We start from the raw sequence: 18,685 nt of genomic DNA on the forward strand, positions 1-18,685 counted from the left end.
AACAGATGCAGGATTTTAGTCCGTTTAGTACAAGTAAGGAAATATGACATGTCTTACACATTGAGGGCTGTTGAGCAAATTATACATGTTACTATTCCACCTAACCCTGGAATAAAGAACTACTCCTCCAGTAAATTACTTACATGCCTAAATGGGAACTGGTTATGAAACCTTTACTGTTTTGTTGACGGGAAAGTTTTCTTAAAAACAAAAGCATAAAAGAAGCAAAATATAAAATCAGCATATTAAAAATTTAGAAACAGTCTAAATATCCATTAGCAGAGAATAGATAAAGTGTGAAGTTTTAATACAAAGGAAATCAATGGCAATATATCTCAGACTTTAGTGTGCATCTCTATCATGCAGGGACCTTGTTAAAATGCAGATGCTGATTCTGTAGGTCTGGAGTGGGTCTCAGGATCCCACATTTCTAATAGATTCCCAGGTGATGTGATGCTGCCGATCCAAGACACTACCTGGAGGAAGGTTCTATCCAACAGTTAAAGTGCACCAGAGCTGCACCTGCCAAGATAAAGAAATCTCAAAAATATATCTTTGAGGTAAAGAAGCATGTTGTAGAAGGATGTGTAAGATATAATACAATTTAAATAAAATTGAAACAATGAAAAACAATGTTGCATATTTTTAAATTGAGGCATGACGTATATATTGAAAGTGTAAAAACAAGTGTAAGATTGATAAACATTAAATTTGTAATAGTGGCTATCTTTGGGGGAACTGGAGAGGAAAGAGATTGAGGAGATTATACATGGGGCTTTGATGTAATCTGCAGTGTTCGTTTCTTAAGCTTGGTGGTGTGTACAAAGGTGTAATGTTATTTTCTTTATTTTTGTATGTCAGTATTAGGACTGTGTGTGTGTGTGTGTGTGTGTGTGTGTGAATTCAGTTGTCCAATAGAGATTCTGTATAAAAATTTGAGCTTTTTCCTTGTGATCTTTTGTTTTGAAGATACAGTTAAAGAATAATCTCAACTGATTTTATTCCTTGGAGGCCTGGAAGATGGGTAAAAGACAACAGTACTATACTGAGAAAAAGGAAAAAAAAAAATTTAAGAAGAGATACGATATTTTCTTAAGTATCTTCAGCAGAGGTTTCTGTTTTTTCCATGATAAGTAATTCAACACATATTTTATTGTTAACATTTAACATTTGCCAGCGAGGGACTTCCCTGGTGGCGCAGTGGTTAAGAATCCGCCTGCCAATGCAGGGGACAAGGGTTCGAGCCCTGGTCTAGGAAGATCCCACATGCTGCGGAGCAACTAAGCCCATGAGCCACAACTACTGAGCCTGCACTCTAGAGCCCATGAGCCACAACCACTGAGCCGGCATGCCACAACTACTGAAGCCCGCACGCCTAGAGCCCATGCTCCTCAACAAGATAAGCCACAGCAATGAGAAGCCTGCTCACCGCAATTAGAGAAAGCCCGCACACAGCAACGAAGATCCAACGCAGCCAAAAATAAAATAAATAAACAAATAAATTTATAATTAATTAATTAATTAATCAATTAAATTTGCCAATGAATAAACATTGACATTCTGGTAAAAGAGGAGCTTGTGTTAACACTGGAAGGGTGTTAATTAAAAGTAGCTCATATTTTATCATTAACTACATGTAGCATTGATGTACTTACAAGGAGACATTTTCTGTTTAGTTATTCTATTTCTGTTTAAAATTAGGGTCTTTTTTTTGAAGGAAATTAAAGAACTAGGAATTTTAGTGAATAAAAATAAATGTCACAAAGAGAAAAAATGGTAAGATCAACAAGAGGTAAATGGGCAAAATACACAAATAGAATTCTCACAAAAGCAGAAATACAATTTATATACAAATATCTAGAATTATGTTCAAGTTCACTAGGTCTGAAAAAAATGCACAACAAAACAGCTATGAATGATGCTTTTTGCCCTTCTAATGAGCAAAAAGCTTTTATTTTTTCTTTAAACTATAATATTTAATTTTGCTGAGGATTTGTTACTCTGAGCACTTTCATTTAATTGGTATTAGAGTAAATTGTAACAATTTGGAGCCCATTTGGCAGCATGTGCCAAGAGTCCTGAAATGTTCATTATGTCTCCTGAAGAATCTCATTTAAGAATTTTATCTGAAATTCAGAAAATATGCATAAATATTTTCATCACAATTTTATATATAATAGTGAAAATCCTGAAGTAACCTAAGTTGATTTGGATCCCACAGAAAGAGGACGTGAAGATGAGATGATATATATAAGAGGTTTATTGGACAAATCTGTGAAAGGTAAAGAAGGGGGAGCAGAGTTGGAAGAGCCTTCAGATTGCAGCGTAGTTCTCAGAAAGTCTCAGCTTTACTGATGGGGAGACCTTGAACAAAGGTTGTAGGGTTCCTGCTTTGGGTAGGAATATCCCGGCTCTAGTTCGCACTGTGTGCTCAGTCACTGGCTGGGAGCAAGCGGTCCAAGAGGAGCCTGACCTTGGTGTGAACACCATGGCAGAGCCAAGGAACGGTGCCTGGAGCGGTCAGTGAACTATGCTTCCTGCCACCGTTCCTCTTGTAGATCTGAGCAGTGCACTTCCATGACGCCACAGAACTGCTATGTCTAGAAGATAAAATTTTACGGTAAGTTACCCTCTGATGAGGGTAAGCTTGATGATGTAACAAACAACCACCTTCATGACATAAAAAATAAAGTTCGAATTCTTGCTCCTGTCACAGTCTGATCAGGTATTTGGTAAATGGCCTTTTATGTGGTGATTCAACAGTGCAGATTCCTTCCAACTTCTTGGATTCCTGAGTCTTTAGCTTGTGACTCTATAACCAGTTGAGAGAAGAAGGAAGGGAGGGCAGAGGGAAGATTTGGAAGACAGACTTAGGAGTGACATACATTACTCTCATCTGTAGTCCGCTGACTAGAATATAGCTAATCTAACTGCAAGGGCACCTGGGAATGAAGAGAAACACATGGGTGCTGGCACTAAGAGTACCAATATCCTGCCACATCCATGATCCATCCATTCAGCAGAATATTATGCAGATATTTACAATTGTCTTTAAAACTCATCCTTAATTTTATTGAAGGCTACAGGTAAAGGTAATAAGATTATAAGCTATATATATTAACTTTAAAAAATAAATCTACGAAAAGAAATAATTCAAGAAAGAAATTTTCTCAAATATCACCATAATGGTCTTAGAACATGCCATTGTGGAAGTTTTTCTTTTTAACTGTTTGTTATTTTTCAGTCATTTTCTATGCATTCCTGTAAATTGCTATTTTATATTTTACAAACATAATCTATAATAGAAGATATGAAGGAGTTAACTCCAGGCTGTTAATACTAATTACTGAAAGACTGGGTTAGGAATGGGGAAGGGTGAGCTGAATAAAAGGAAACAAAATTATTACGGTTAAGAGAAATAGTCTATAAAGGTAAAATCCCCTCCAGACATTTAGTACAGAAATTTAGTAGCAGAAGTTAGAGTTTAAATTTCAAGATGTAATATTATTTATTTTCGAAAAACAAATTTTTTATAACTCCTCAAATTTAAGGAACTTCTACTTTGTTAACATGGGACAGCTTTGAATATAGGCCTCTCTGATCCGCTGAAATGTCTGCCCTCTGCCTTTCTCCTCTTCCCTGGCCGCCTCTGCTCTCAACGACGAAGCTGCTCTTGTCCACTACTAATGCTCTGCTCTGGTTTCTTCCAATGCCACATTCTCTCCCAGTAGGTTAGTGCTGTTTAACTAAACGACAGCTTTAATGTCAACCGCTACTGCAGCCGTTAACCCACTCCTGATTAAGCAGGATTCGTGCCACACATGTAGTGAAACCAATATTTTAAAACAAAGCAAAACAGCACACACACATAACCTAAAAAACACAGCACTGGACACATTTTAGAGTAACTTTTTATCCTAAACATGCTGATATGAAGTGAACAAATGGTAAGTTCAGTTCTCTTTTCAAAACCAATCAGCCATTACCAAAATAAATTAATCCGACTCTAGGGGTCTCTGTTCTATAGCATGTTTACTTCTGTACGTTGGCTTCAATCTTGGAGGCCAGATGGGACTAAGACCAGCTGAACTTTCTTTCTGATTGGTTTGGAGTTGCTGTAGCAGGTGAAGATGATCTCTGGGGAATTTGGTTGGCGTGATTTCTGTCCCCTAAATGAAGAGGCTCACTTTATCTTCAACCTTGATCCTCTAAATCTACTTATTTGCCATACACAGATACCAGCTACAAGTTGGCCTAGAATTTTAACCACTGTGATTTATTTGATGAAAATTCACCACAATTATCCTTATCTGGACCAATTTTGCACTGACTACTAGATTGGGCTCTGATTTGGGAAACCTTGGAAAGAAATTGTAGGTGGCCTATTTGCATAAAATAGCCAATAGTGCACTTACTTCATAATATGCTGGTCTGATTTAATTTGTGATTAGAAGGAAAGAGTCTAGATTCCCTCAGAAGCCACAGAAATAGCAGAGCTAACGGATGTTCTCTGGAATGAGCCTTGATTCATCATGGAACCAGGTCTAGCCACTCTTGGGTGGCAGTTCTTAGGCTTTGGAGCCCAGATTATGATGAATAGTCTCATTAGGTGATTTTATGTGCGAATACAATGCATCCATGAGAACTGTCACATGTATGATTTGTGAACTTTGGACTTTGGAGATGTACTACAACTCGACCTATTAACACCCACTGTTCCAAACGTGGATGTTAGATGAGCAACTGCTGACGATTCCTGCATATGTCCAATCCTTTGTGATCTTCCACGTTTGGTTGCTACTTATTTTATTCCCCACTGCCTAATTCAAAGGCCAGATATCTGACTTAGCTCCACACAGATGATGGTGTAGAAATATTTCCCTCTTTCTGTTCTTGGGTTGCAGGTAAATGATTGTCTGTGCTAATACTGGGAAAAGAAAGTCAGAATCATTCAACCCGTGGCTTAGAATTTGTTTTTTGTGTTTTGTTTTTTTTGGCCATGCCATGCTGCATGTGAGATCTTAGTTCCCGGACCAGGGATCAAACCAGCACCCCCTGCAGTGGAGGCACGGAGTCTTAACCACTGGACCGCCAGGGAAGTCCCTTGGCTTAGATTTTTATCAACACACTTTGGGGATTGTTACTGAGGTGTAATTAATAATACTGTCTCATCTCCAGGTGAGTTTCTTTGACCTGCTGCTGACTCAGCACTTCTTTTTTCTGTCATGGCTTCAACATAGTTGAGGAACAGCTGGCATTGGCTGTGTGGAAGTCTAACTGACAAGGAAACAAGGATTTGCACTCCCACCTCTTCATACTCAAATTGGTTCTTCTTTAGCAATTCTTTCACCTGTTTCTATAGTTAGTTTTAAAGTTAAGTCCTGCCTCGAAGTAATGCTCTTTATTTTGGTGGTGTTTATCCCTCCTATTTACCCACACGTTGGAATAATTACCTTCCTGAGCAGCGGGTCTCCCCAACACCTATAGGGGAGATGCCCCGTTGACCAGCTGTCTCCCTCCCCAGGAGTCTGAGACCAACTGAACTCAGTGCAAAAGGAAGACCAATGTGTTATTTCCACCCTGTACCGCCTTTGCAAAGAGTCAGGTGCACAAAGATTTATTTTGATTTGGGGATGGTTTTCTCCACGGGGCATAGCTCTTCCGTGACCATCTTCTTCTTTACTCTGGAGTTCACTCATCAACCACCTGTGAGAATAGCTGCAGAGGTGTGAGAAAATTAATAGGCTGGATGCTAGTAAACTTTAAAGATGAGAAGTACTTTACAACAGCTAATTATAAGTTATTTAAGTATTAAAACCTTTTTATTATGTGAAACTGCATCTATAGAATTTCTGTTGACAAGAAAAATATGCTGAAACATCTTTGAGGCCAAACAAATAAAGTAGTTTAAGTCAAAATGATGATTCCCAAAATTTTCTTTTGGGACTCTTGGCTTAAAATCAAACTAAGTCCAACCAAATCAAACAAACCAAGCCAAACCATCCAAACAATAATGTCCTTAACGATGGCCAATATATCTTACTATGTCACCATATTATGGGGCAATGTTATGTGCTTAATAATATGAGTTTTGAAGTTGCAGAAACTAGATACAAATTCACACTTTGCCAGTTTCTAGCTGTGAAATATTGGGTAGTTATTTAACCTTTCTTGAACTCAGTTTTCTCATCTGCAAAATGGGATATTGGGAGGACTAAGTACTATAACGTGTTTGTAAAATAGTGACTGATTCAAAATAAGTGCTTGATTAGTCTGTTTGGGCTGTTACAACAAAAATGCCATAGACTGGGTGGCTTAAAGAACAAAAATTAACTTCTCACATTTCTGGAGGCTGGGAAGTCCAAGGTTAAGGTGCTGGGAGATTTGGTCTGGTGAGAGCCCACTTCCTTGTTCATAATTGGCCATCGTCTTGGTGTGTCCTCATGGCAGAAGGGACGAGAACTCTCTGGGGTCTCTTTTATAAGGCACCAACCCCATTCATAAGCGCTCCACCTTCATAACCTAATCACCTCCCAAAGACCATACCTCCTAATATGAACACCTTGGGAATTAGGATGTCAATATATGATTTTTTTAGGGGGCAGGGGCAACACAGAAAATTCAATCCATAACAGTGCTCAATAAAAACTAGGACCTAGGAATTGTAAAACATTGCCCTTCACCCAGTGTGCACCAGGCTCTCATTTCTCCAAACCCATGAACTATGGCCAGCATCTGGACTGATTGGTGATATTGGAGACTAATTAATTGCCGTCCTTGGTGCACCTGTGTTTTAACATTTGCTAATATTACCCTTATGTAATAATATGTTGTGAGACTATTTCAAAGTGAAAAAAAAAACAAAGTAACTTCTTCATTCTCTAACTCCCCCACCTCACATTTCACACTTCTTACCCTTTTAACAGACCTCACACTAAAAACAAACTAATAAAACAAACAAAAAATTCAATCCAAGCAACAAAACCCTCCTTTTGGAGACTATTGTATTGATGTGTTGTGTAAAGACAAATGTAAAATGCAGATAAACAATAGCAAAAAACTTAAAATCCTCTGCTGGTTTCAGAAAACCTTTCCTAAGTTATTGAAGTTACTTTGAGTTACTTCATATGTTTGACTGAGAGCCAGCTTATCTCCCTTGTTATCTTTTGCTTGATCGTCTGTCTAGAGCAAAGACTGTCTCTCTGTCTGTAGAGGAGATGGCATAGCCTTTGTTGAGTTCTAAATTAGGAAATATTTGTTCTAGTTCTGAATTGGCCCCTGACTTGCGGTGTGACTCTGGCTTCCTCATATAACTTCTCTGATCCTTGGTTTTCTCTACTCTGTTGGTAGCATGGTATATATAAGTGGTAACTATTGGGTCTTAATAATGATGTTATTTTGGCAAAATATATAGGAATTCTTAAATCTATTATTTTCTCAAGAGTTCACCATTTGAGATAAACAAAAAGAAAAATAAGAATATAGTGGCAGCACAAAAAAGGTTAACAATGGCTTTGGCCTTCGAATTTAGGCAGTTCTTCTGATAACTCAGCTGAACCTTGAGGATTTATTATTTTTTTTAAATTTAATACTAAGTAGGCCAAGAGAACTTCAAACCAATGCTGGCTTTGCTTGTTGTTTTTTTTTTCCCCTAAGCACAAGCTACAGACCTTGTTCTTCTCACCCAAGAGACCTGAAGATAAGGCGTGAAAGAGAAAATCAGCAGTTAGGATTACCGCCTCAATGAGAGGGCAGGAGAGATGGAAGGAGAGAGGGAAGGAGGGGGAGTGAGAGAAAGACTGAGAATCTGAACAAGAGCTACATGTTGGTCATTCAGAAATTATAGAGTGAAAGGAACACCCCTCATGACTAACATTTACTTGGGTACAGTAACACCATTAGTGCACTGCCCAGTATACGGGATGCTCAACTTTTGTGGTGTTATTTGACAAAGTTGGGGCGCTATGCCTTTTCAGTCAAAAACAAAAATCACCTTTGGCTGTTTTCCTGATTAAGAAATCAGGGGATTGAAACCAGGCTTTTATTGTAAACAACCTGACTTGGATCAGGCTTGGTTGGAAAGTAGCAGTAGCTGGAGCATGGACCACAGTTATTGGGACTTGTTCTGGATCTTTCTGTGAATCAAATACAGCACAGTTCAGTGCTTAAAAGCATAGACTCTGAGTTTGAATTCCATCTCTGCTACTATTTATATGGCCATGGGTGAGTCATTTGACCGCGTATCTCAGTTTTTTCATCTTTAAACTGAGAGCTACTACTAATCTCTATCAATGTAGTAAAAAATACAACTTTGCACAAAGAGTGGTCTGGCCTTTGCCCTACTTGAGGTTATCTGTAAGTCCTTGGAATGTCTTGCCTGATGAGGGTGTCTTTGTTTACCTGGGGGCTTTGAGCCATGCCAGAAAGTCTAATAATGTGATTTATGGTGGGGATGTTGAATTCTATGCTATCAGTTTGACCTGTGAAGGCACTGGAAACTGATGTTAGCTGTGTGGGCAGTCAATGATGGAGCCCCAGTAAAGATTCCAGAATTCAGGTGAGCTTTCCTGGTTGGCAATGCTCTGTGTGTACAGTCACCCATCATCACCAGGAGGTGTCAACACTGCCCACGACTGCACGGGAGAGGACACGTGGAAGCTGATGTGGTACCCTCCTGGACTCGGCTCTATGCATCTCCGCACTTGGCTGATTATTTTTTTAATTTTTATTTTATATTGGAGCATAGTTGATTAACAATGTTGTGCTAGTTTCTGCTGTACAGCAAAGTGAATCAGTTATACATATACATATATCCACTGTTTTTTAGGTTCTTTCCCCATATGTCATTAGAGTACTGAGAAGAGTTCCCTGTGCTATAGAGTAGGTCCATATTGGTTATCTATTTTAAATATAGTAGTGTGTACATGTCAATCCCTTGGCTGATTTTAATCCGTAGTTTTTTGGTTTTTTGGTTTTTGTTTTTTTTTGGCTGTGCCGCACAGCTTGCGGAATATTGGTTCCCCTACCATGCATCAAACCCAGGCCCCTGCAGTGAAAGTGCAGAGTCCTAACTACCGGACCATCAGAGAATCCCCTAATCTATAGTTTTTAGCTTGTAATAAACTGTAACTGTGAGTCTAACAGCTTTCAGTGAGTTCTGTGAGTCCTTGCAGTGAATTATTGAAACTAAGGGTTTTCTTGAGGATTCTGAACTTTCAATTGGTGTCAGCAGCGAGACAGTCTTGTGGTCTGTGTTCTCTCTGACTTCACACATTCTTATAGGGCTTTGTAGAGGATTAAGTTGGATAATAGATGTTAAAGACAAATACGCCTGGCACAGAGCAAACTTTCAATAATTCAGCTATTGTCATTGTTTATTAATTTGAAGTTATACCAGGCAAGACCCGAGAAGTGACTCAGCCAAGGTTGTCAAATTTAGCAAATAAAAATACCGAACATACTTATTCTAAAAAAAAAAAAATTGTTCATCTGAAATTCAAATTTAACAGGCCTTCCTGTATTTTATCTGGCAACCCTAAACATAGCCCAGTGTTTTCATTTTCTAGATGAAGAGGCTATATCCACAGGGGTTAATACACTGGTGTCCATGGTTAGAATGTGGTTGATGTGGGATAAGAATGCAGATCTTTTGATTCCCACGTACTTAGGAAAAACCCTAAAATACGCTACAGGTAGAGGAGAAATACCTTGAAAGGAAGACTAATAAGGGAATATAAATGCTGGTGATGTATAATGAGGGGTTGAAATTGCCCATTTATAGCCACTCAATCAGGGAACCCTAAGAGGTCTCCTGGGTTCTATCCAAGGAGTGATCACTTGACAGAGAAATTTAAATTTTGTGTGTTAGGACAGGCCATTTGAAATCTATTCTGAGCATTATATCTACTCAATGCTTTGCTACTGTAAATATTTTCCAAACCTGTTTGAAGGAAATTGGTATTTTCTGGGTAACTGTCACATGTACTTTGAATTTTACTGGTGGTCTTTCCTATGGTTGCTTAGTTCTTTACAATTTATAAAGCATTAGTACTTCATCTTCACAATAACTTGGAGGGGTAGGCTGAGCAGATAGTAAAATCTCAGTTTTACAAATGAGTAAACTGGGGCTTCAAGAATGTTTGGCATGCCCACATTCACTGGCTGGTATGCTCACATTCACTGGCTGGTATGCTGAGGAGAAGGTATGGCAACTTCCAACTCCTGGTCCAGGGATTTCTTTACCGTTCAATGGTTTATGATTCCAGACACATATAGCGTGATTATAAACGAATTACAGAACCATTTCCTTCTGTATTAGTCTTCTCTTGCTGCCATAACAAAATATCATAGACTAGGCGGTTTTAATGACAGAAATTGACTTTCTCAAAGTTCTGGAGGCTAGAAGTCCAAGATCAAGATGCCAACATGGTTGGTCTTTGGCTAGGGCCCTCTTCCTGGCTTGTAGATGGCCTCCTTCTCCCTGTGTCTTCAGATAGCTTCTTCTTTGTGCACTCACGGAGAGAGAGAAAGAGATCTCTGGTGTCTCCTTTTTTGGTTTTTTGTTTGCATTTTAAAGAATTTTTAAAAATTTTAGTGAAATATAGTTGATTTACAATGTTGTGTTAATTCTGCTATACAGCAAAGTGATTCAGGTACATAGATATGTATTTTTTATATTCTTTTCCATTATGCTTTATCACAGGATATTGAATATAGTTCCCTGTGCTATACAGTAGGACCTTGTTGTTTATCCATTCTATGTGTAATAGTTTGCATCTGCTAATCCCAAACTCGCAAACCTTCCCTCCCCGCCGCCCGTTGACAACCACAAGTCTGTGAATCTGTTGTGTCTCTTCTTATGAGGACATCAGTCCCATCACATTAAGACCCTATCTTTATGATGTCATTTAACCTTAATTACCTCCTTAAAGCCTTCATCTCCAAATACAGTCACATTAGCGGTTAGGGGCTTCAAAATGTGAATTTTGTGGGGACACAGTTAAGTCTATAACACCTACATTACATACCTTTGCGTGCTCAGTCCTTTGTTAATGTCAAGTGACTTAATGGGAAAGAGTGAGATTTCTAAATGAGACCGATGAGGTCCACTCCTACTTTCTTCCCCACATACCCACATAGTAGTTAAACTATTAACACTTCAGTCAGTTTAACCTCCATGAGCCTCAATAACGACAACACCTCATAGGACTGTTGTGGGCAAGAAAATGAAATGCTGTTGGTAAAGTGCCTAACATTTACAGAAGAAATTGTTCAAATACTAATGCCCTATCCCTTTTGATGCCACAAATAAGGAATAAAATGAAATAGTGATTAACTTGTCTTGATCATTATATTTTTACTTTTGGGGGAGAGAATTGTGTGATTGTTCACCAATCAAGTTCTTAAATAATGTTTTTTCCTAAATTGTTTTCCTGTTTCTCATTTTCAAACTGCATTTGCTTTTTTTTTTTCCTTTTAATTAATTTGTTTATTTTTGGCTGCGTTGGGTCTTTGTTGTTAAGTGTGGGCTTTCTCTAGTTGTGGCGAGCGGGGGCTACTCTTCATTGCGGTGCGTGGGCTTCTCATTGTGGTGGCTTCTCTTGTTGCGGAGCACGGGCTCTAGGCTCTCGGGTTTCAGTAGTTGTGGCTTGAGGTCTCTAGAGCGCAGGCTCAGTAGCTGTGGTGCACGGGCTTAGTTGCTCTGTGGCATGTGGGATCTTCCCGGACCAGGGCTCGAACCCGTGTCCCCTGCATTGGCAGGCGGATTCTTAACCACTGCGCCACCAGGGAAGTCCTGCATTTGCTTTTAAACCATATTTTTATGGTTTAAACATTCATATTTAATTTGAAGGATGCCTGTAAAATCTTTGTCTATGGGTGGCCTAAAAATGGCTGTTTTAGATGAAACTGTTTATTTTGCAGATAATTCAGTAACAGTCCTGTTTTGACTTTCCTATCCTGGATAGTATCACATTTTACAAACGTATGAGTGAAACATGCTGATGTAAAAAACAAAGACGCCTTCATTCAGAGCAAACATAACCTTCCCAAATCACAAGGATCAACTATAGACTTGTCTATACAACCCGTCTGACTAATGTCTGTGGCATATTTGGCTACAGAAATCATTTGAATCATCAACATTGAAATATACAATGCTTACTTTACAATGTGCCACAATGTAGTTGTGTTGGGGAAGAACCGAAAGACCACTTTGACCACCTAGAGAGAAAACCAGTTGATTTGGACTTATGATTTTGAGGGTCTTCAACTTGATTTTAGACATTACAAACTTTGAAGCATGAGAAAGGGTAGATTCATCCCTTCAATTTTTCATGACGTTATTTCATCCCCTGCCCTACCTCCTTGAAATATTTAAAAAGAGACGCCTTTAGTTTCTTGCCGCTCTTTTGCTTAGAACATTGGCTGTAGATTGAAATCACCTGGGGAGTTTTTAATATCCTGTTGCCAGAGTCTCACGTAAACCAATTAAATCAAGACCTTTTGGGGTGGGGCTCAGGCTTCCATAGGTATTTGTTAAAGCTCTCCAGGTGCTTCCAATCAAGACTCAACCACTGTGTTAGAAGAAAACAGACAAATCTTTTGACCAGAACAGTAGTTTTCAACTGAGCTGAACATTACTATCACCTGGGAGAATATGGAGACGCTATCATTGCCTGGGGCCCCATAGTAAGGTGCTCTAATTTTATATGTTTGGGAATTTTCTCTATTTGACAGCAACTTGCCTGTAATACATATGTAGAGTTAAACTCACAGCTTTGAGCTGTGAGTTCAAAAGCAGTAAGGTCCTTTTCTCTCCTCTGCAAATCTCTAAATGGTGCTTAGATATACAATTCCCAGGTTCTATTGTATTTTATGAATGCTTAAACCTTCCATTTCCATACAAATTCATACATGGTTAAAACAAAAGAAAAAGATGAATATATACAGTACTTCCAAAAAGATGAATTGTTCATATAAGAAGAGCAAAAAAACCCACAAAAAACCCCACAAAATTTAAGCCAAAAATGTCAGGAAAAACACACAAAAATAAAAATCAACCATAGTTAACTTACTTGTAAGCATTTACATTACCAGGAACTATGCTAAATATTTCTTTGGTGTTATTTAAACATCTAACAATCTTGTGAGGTAAAGACTATTGTTAACCTCATTTTTTAGATGCGGAAACCAAAGGTTCATTTCCAAGGTCACATGCCTATTAAGTGGCATTATTAAGGTCTGAGGTTTCACCCCACTCCTAAGCTAACAGGTTAGCCTCTTACAGTTTCACGGATGCCTGCAAAAGACACAACACTCCTGGTTCAAAGACAAAGGACACAGCAGGTAGCATGAATTTCATGTTCCTGTCAGTTACTCTTGCCCTTCAAGTCCCAGAGAGGCAACGTGGAGACAGACCCAGCTGGATGCTGTGGTTTCACATCACAGCTGAGGAGCCCCATGTTTAGGAGATCCCAATCTTTTTAATGGATTGCACACAAACTTGTCCAACAATTGCCCTGGGTGGAGACATTATTATACTGGGCAACAAATAATATGCCCTCTGCTCCAGAGACACTTGGACCATCTCTGCTGTCCCAGGTTGTTCACTATACAAACAGCTTTGAAATAAATATTCCAGAATCAATGCTGTTAGTACCTCTGCTGAAAGGATGTGCAGAAATGTGAGATACCCATGGATAATTGTCTTCCAACATGGAGTCATATTTTCAGCCCAGATGGTCTGACTCTAGCCTGTGCTTTTAACTATCATACAGGCTCTCCTTGATAAACTGGAATAAGTAATCAGAAGAGAAGAGATGGGAAGATGAAGTTCAAAAGCAAAGTGGGAAGCTGTGGAATAAGTTTTGAAGTTGACAAAGGAACTAACTAGTTATGTACCATTTCCATTTGTCATGTAAAGTTACTAATTTAGGGATATGAATCACCTTTATCAGGAGCTAATCTCCATTCTGTTTCTCTTGAGCTTGATTTTCTGGGGATAATTAAGATGTTTTACTGTCTCTACTATTGCTGGCATCTCGAGAAGTCAACGAAGAAGGTACAGGGGTTGAGTGTTTTTTCTGCTAGAACATCATGCCAAGAGATGAGGTCTTAGAGCTTCCTCGAGGATAGAATGACTTTCTTCACAGCACCAATATTGTAGATAGGCATTATTATTGATATACTACATTATTATTGATACAGTATAACCAGGTTGTGGGATCCATAATTGTATTGTTTCCATGTGAAATGGTATTTCAGGCAACCAGCCTCTGAATGAAATTTTGGAGTGAATGGAGAGTATTTCTGTAATATCAGTTGTTGTGTGCATATTTCTTTAAAAAGGTAAATTTTGATGTCTAATTTCAATTGTTTCTTGAATGTCGCATGACCAGGTACCATTTATCCTCCAATCACTCTTTAGTGGAAAAATAACAAAGCACTAAGAGAAAATATCTTATACTCAGCGAGGCTGCCTGTGTGCTAATATCAACTGGACAATTACCCAAATATAGTTTATAATTTAAGAGTAGAATAATAGAATATAAACTGAAATGGTGCATACATAAACATGACATGAATTATATTGTTTTAAGATATAGTGTCTGTTTCTCAATTTATAGATGGATGCGGAGGTTCAGTGAGTGCTTTGCTGGCTTCCTCCCCTTATGAGAACAGCCAATAATTATCTTAATATCTCCTGAAATGATCTACAAGTAATTCAAATTGATGACAACTTGAGTGGTGCCAAACGACTTGGCAGGAAGTCAGAGACTTCTTTGAACACAGCCATTTGTGCTGATCTGCTCTGTAACTCTATATAATGGGATTTGACTGATGCAGCATAACATTAGCCATCTAGAACAAAATTGGGAAGCAGTACTCTCTCCAAGCCATCAACATGAGGAAAATATGGCTCTGAACTGTGTGTGTTGAAAGGGGTTCATTTTCTTCTTGCTATTTGCTAGTTTAACATGAGACCATTGAGTCTAGGACCACTGGCCTATGTAAATGAGCTGGATATGCCCAGGGAGATCTGTGATGCTTCGCCATTCAGAGGTAATAAACTGGTCAATAGATGACACATAGTTGAAAGCAGAGACATCTTTTGTCCAGTGTTATTTCCATATGGAGCAATGGCTTAGAGAAATCTATTCCTGAATTCTAAATAACATTTTATTTTCAGGATCATTAATCCCAACTCTTTCCATTCCTAGTTTTTATTAGACATGAGAAGATAATCCACTTATTGACAGGAAATTATCCCTAGGACATTCTTGGTCATTACATTACTTCCTTAAATGTATCAATGATTTTTTGTCAAAGAGTAAATTGACATGGTTGTGGGAGTTAGGGAGAGTGTGGCATCTCTTCCACTTATGATAATGGTGATATTTTGTGACCTTTTCATTTCAATGTGTTTCACGTGGGTCAGACTCTTCTGTTACAATCTTCTTTTCATTGACTGCCACATGTTGAATTTTTTTTTAAGGAAAAAAATTTTTTTTTAGCTGCTGAAAAAGATGAAGTCCATATTAGGCAGTAAAGTTTTTTTTAATATATATATATATATTTTATTGAAGTATAGTTGATTTACAATGTTGTGTTAGTTTCAGGTGTACAGCACAGTGATTCAGTTGTATATATATATATATATATATATATATATATATACACATATATGTGTGTGTGTGTGTGTATATATATATATATATATACACACGTATGTTTATACTTTTTCAGATTCTTTTCCCTTATAGGTTATTACAAAATACTGAGTATAGTTCCCTGTGCTATACAGTAGGTCCTTGTTGGTTATCTATTTTATATATAGTAGTGTGTGTATGTTAATCTCAACCTCCTAATTTATCCCTCCCCCACCCCTTTCCCCTTTGGTAACCATAAATTTGTTTTCTATGTCTATGGGTCTATTTCTGTTTTGTAAATAAGTTCATTTGTATCTTTTTTTTTTTTTTTAGATTCCTCTTATAAACAATATCATATGATATTTGTCTTTCTCTGTCTGACTTACTTCACTTAGTATGGTAATCTCTAGGAATAGAAGCTACGTTTTTAAATTTACAAATTTCACATAATTATTAAACAAATATTAAGTGTGGATCAACTAGGCACCAAACAAAGGGCTATATCTTATAGATAGATGAATTATACCTAGTCTCTACAATTGAATCTCTACAACTAAGTTCATAGCCCTGCTTGTTTCAGAAATGTCAATTCTCCTTGCTTAGTAAATCACTTGGAATTTTTTTCTAAATTTTAAAATTTGATTTGTTCGTCCAGATGTTCAAATGGAAGTTTGCTAAAAGCCACATGCAGCAGACAGTAAGCTGCATAGCCCAGATTCCCATTACCTGTGTTGACAGGCCTCCTCTCTAAACTCCTTCCTGGAATTGCCCTCAGCTGCCTCGTGCAAGGCTGTGTCCCCTCCCGGGACATGCAGTCACTGGAGGACCATGTATAAAAGCTCAGCCCCCCTCACCCCAACTCAGGATTACTCTGCCAGGCCATCCCATCTCCAGAGCTCCCTATGGAATTTTTAAATAGCTTGTGTACATATGAGTTTCCTAAAATTAGAAATAAAACGAAATGAAACATGTTAGAGTAAACTCATTGATTTATGTCTGGTCCTTCCTGAAGTCCTACTAAAATGATCCCAAAGGAATGAAAAAGTTTCAAAAGCCCACAGGAAAAAAAAAAACATGAAGAATAAAAGAGAAGACTACAATAGACTAAAAACATAAACCAATTTTTTAATTGCTGGGAAACTGATGTATGAGTGGGAATTGACTTATCCAACTACAGAAATCTCAAATCTAAGCTTGCTAGTGGAAGAGTAAAGAAGAACCAAGCCAGTTTGTCCTGTGGATGCCTGGAAAGGCTAAAGAGTTGGTGGTATCAGGTACCTCAGGACAAAGGATATATGATTGGACGAAAAAAGGGAAGATCAGATGAAAGTCTTGAAAGTATCAGACCATGGGATCACCTTCCTGATCGCAAACTGTTATCTTTCTCTAACCCATGAAGAAGCCTGAGTAACATTTTCTTACTCTAGATGTTGAGTCAGACAAGTTCTGAGTTGGGGAATACTGAACACACCCAGTGTGGCTGTGGTGAGGCACACTGAAACTACAGGAACTAAGTCAAAGGCTACATACTGAATTGTGAGATCCTTACACCATACTTCCCTTCCTTGGTTCCCAGAATTCTCTTAGCTGGGTGATTTCTCCAGGTAAGAGACTGGAAAATTGCTTTCTTGGAAACTGATTAGCCTAAGAAAAAATTCCTACGTGCTGAATCAGGGGTCCTCAATGAAATTGCTGGGTTTTAATTTGACCATGCTACAATAAAGCCCACCAGTTGCCAAGATTACTCAGGTCTATAGAACTTCCAGTCATCAGTTTAGTGCCTTGCTCTTAAATGTGAAGAGATAGCAAAAAATCACCTAACCTTCAAGGAAGCCTCTATAAGAGAGAGATGGAGAAGAAGAGGAGGAGAAGAGGGAATAAAGTCAATGAAAAAGAGGCAATACAGATAACAGGCTAACACATGTGCATGTGTATGCTCACATGCACGAGTGCACACTCACACACACACATACACACACACACACACTGCTATAGACTGGATACTTATGCCCCTCCCCAAACACATACGTGGAAACTTAATCCCCAGTGTAATAGTATTTGGAAGTGAAGACTTTGGGAAATGATTAGGTGGATCTCTCATGACTGGGATTAGTGTCCTTATGAAAGAGGCCTCAGAGAGCTCTTCCACCATGTGAAGACACACCGAGAAGACAGCCCCCTACAAACCAGAAGGAGGTCTCACCAGACATCACATCTGTTGGTGCCTTGATCTTGAACTTTCCAGGCTCCAGAACTGTGAGAAATAAATTTCTGTTGTTTATAAGCCACACAGTCTATGGTATTTTGTTATAGCAGCCTGAACGAACTAAGACACACACACACCCCCAATTAACATCCTCATAGAGATTGTACACATGAGGTAAGAACAAGGGGCCATAAAATAAAGATGAGTCAGATAATAAGAAATGGTAATATAATATTAAAAAATGGTAATATAAATAAAAAGTCAAAAAGGATTGGAAGTTAACTTCTAAAATATCTTCCAGAAAGTATAAAAATAGTGGAGACAAGTTAAAAATAATACATCCAATAGGCCTGACATTCAACTAATATGAGTTCCAGAAGGAGAGAACAAAGAAAGGAGATGGAAGGAAATAATCAATATGTATGAACCTTTCCCAGATTCTCCAGTTTGAAAAGCCCATCAAGTTTCTAGCAAGAAATCTCAAGTGCCTAACAAAGTATATCATCTGGATATTTCAAATGTCAAGGTCAAAGTTAAGAACCTTTAAAACTCAAAGATTCTAAAAAGAAAATAAAAAGTTATATATAAATGAATTAGAAATCACAATGCATTAAGTAGCATCAGAACCTAGAACAGGGAGTGGCAACTTACAGCCTGTTTTTGTAAATAAAGTTTTACTGGAACAGGGCCATGCCCATTTGTTTATAAATTTTCTATGATTCCTTCAAGCTATGATAGCAGAGTTAAGTAGCTGCAACACAGATCATACAGTCTGCAATGCCTAAAAATTTAATATCTGATTCGTTATTGAAAAAAATTGGCCAACACC

This window comes from Eschrichtius robustus, chromosome 6, assembly GCF_028021215.1.
Source record: "Eschrichtius robustus isolate mEscRob2 chromosome 6, mEscRob2.pri, whole genome shotgun sequence".
Lineage (NCBI taxonomy): Eukaryota > Metazoa > Chordata > Mammalia > Artiodactyla > Eschrichtiidae > Eschrichtius > Eschrichtius robustus.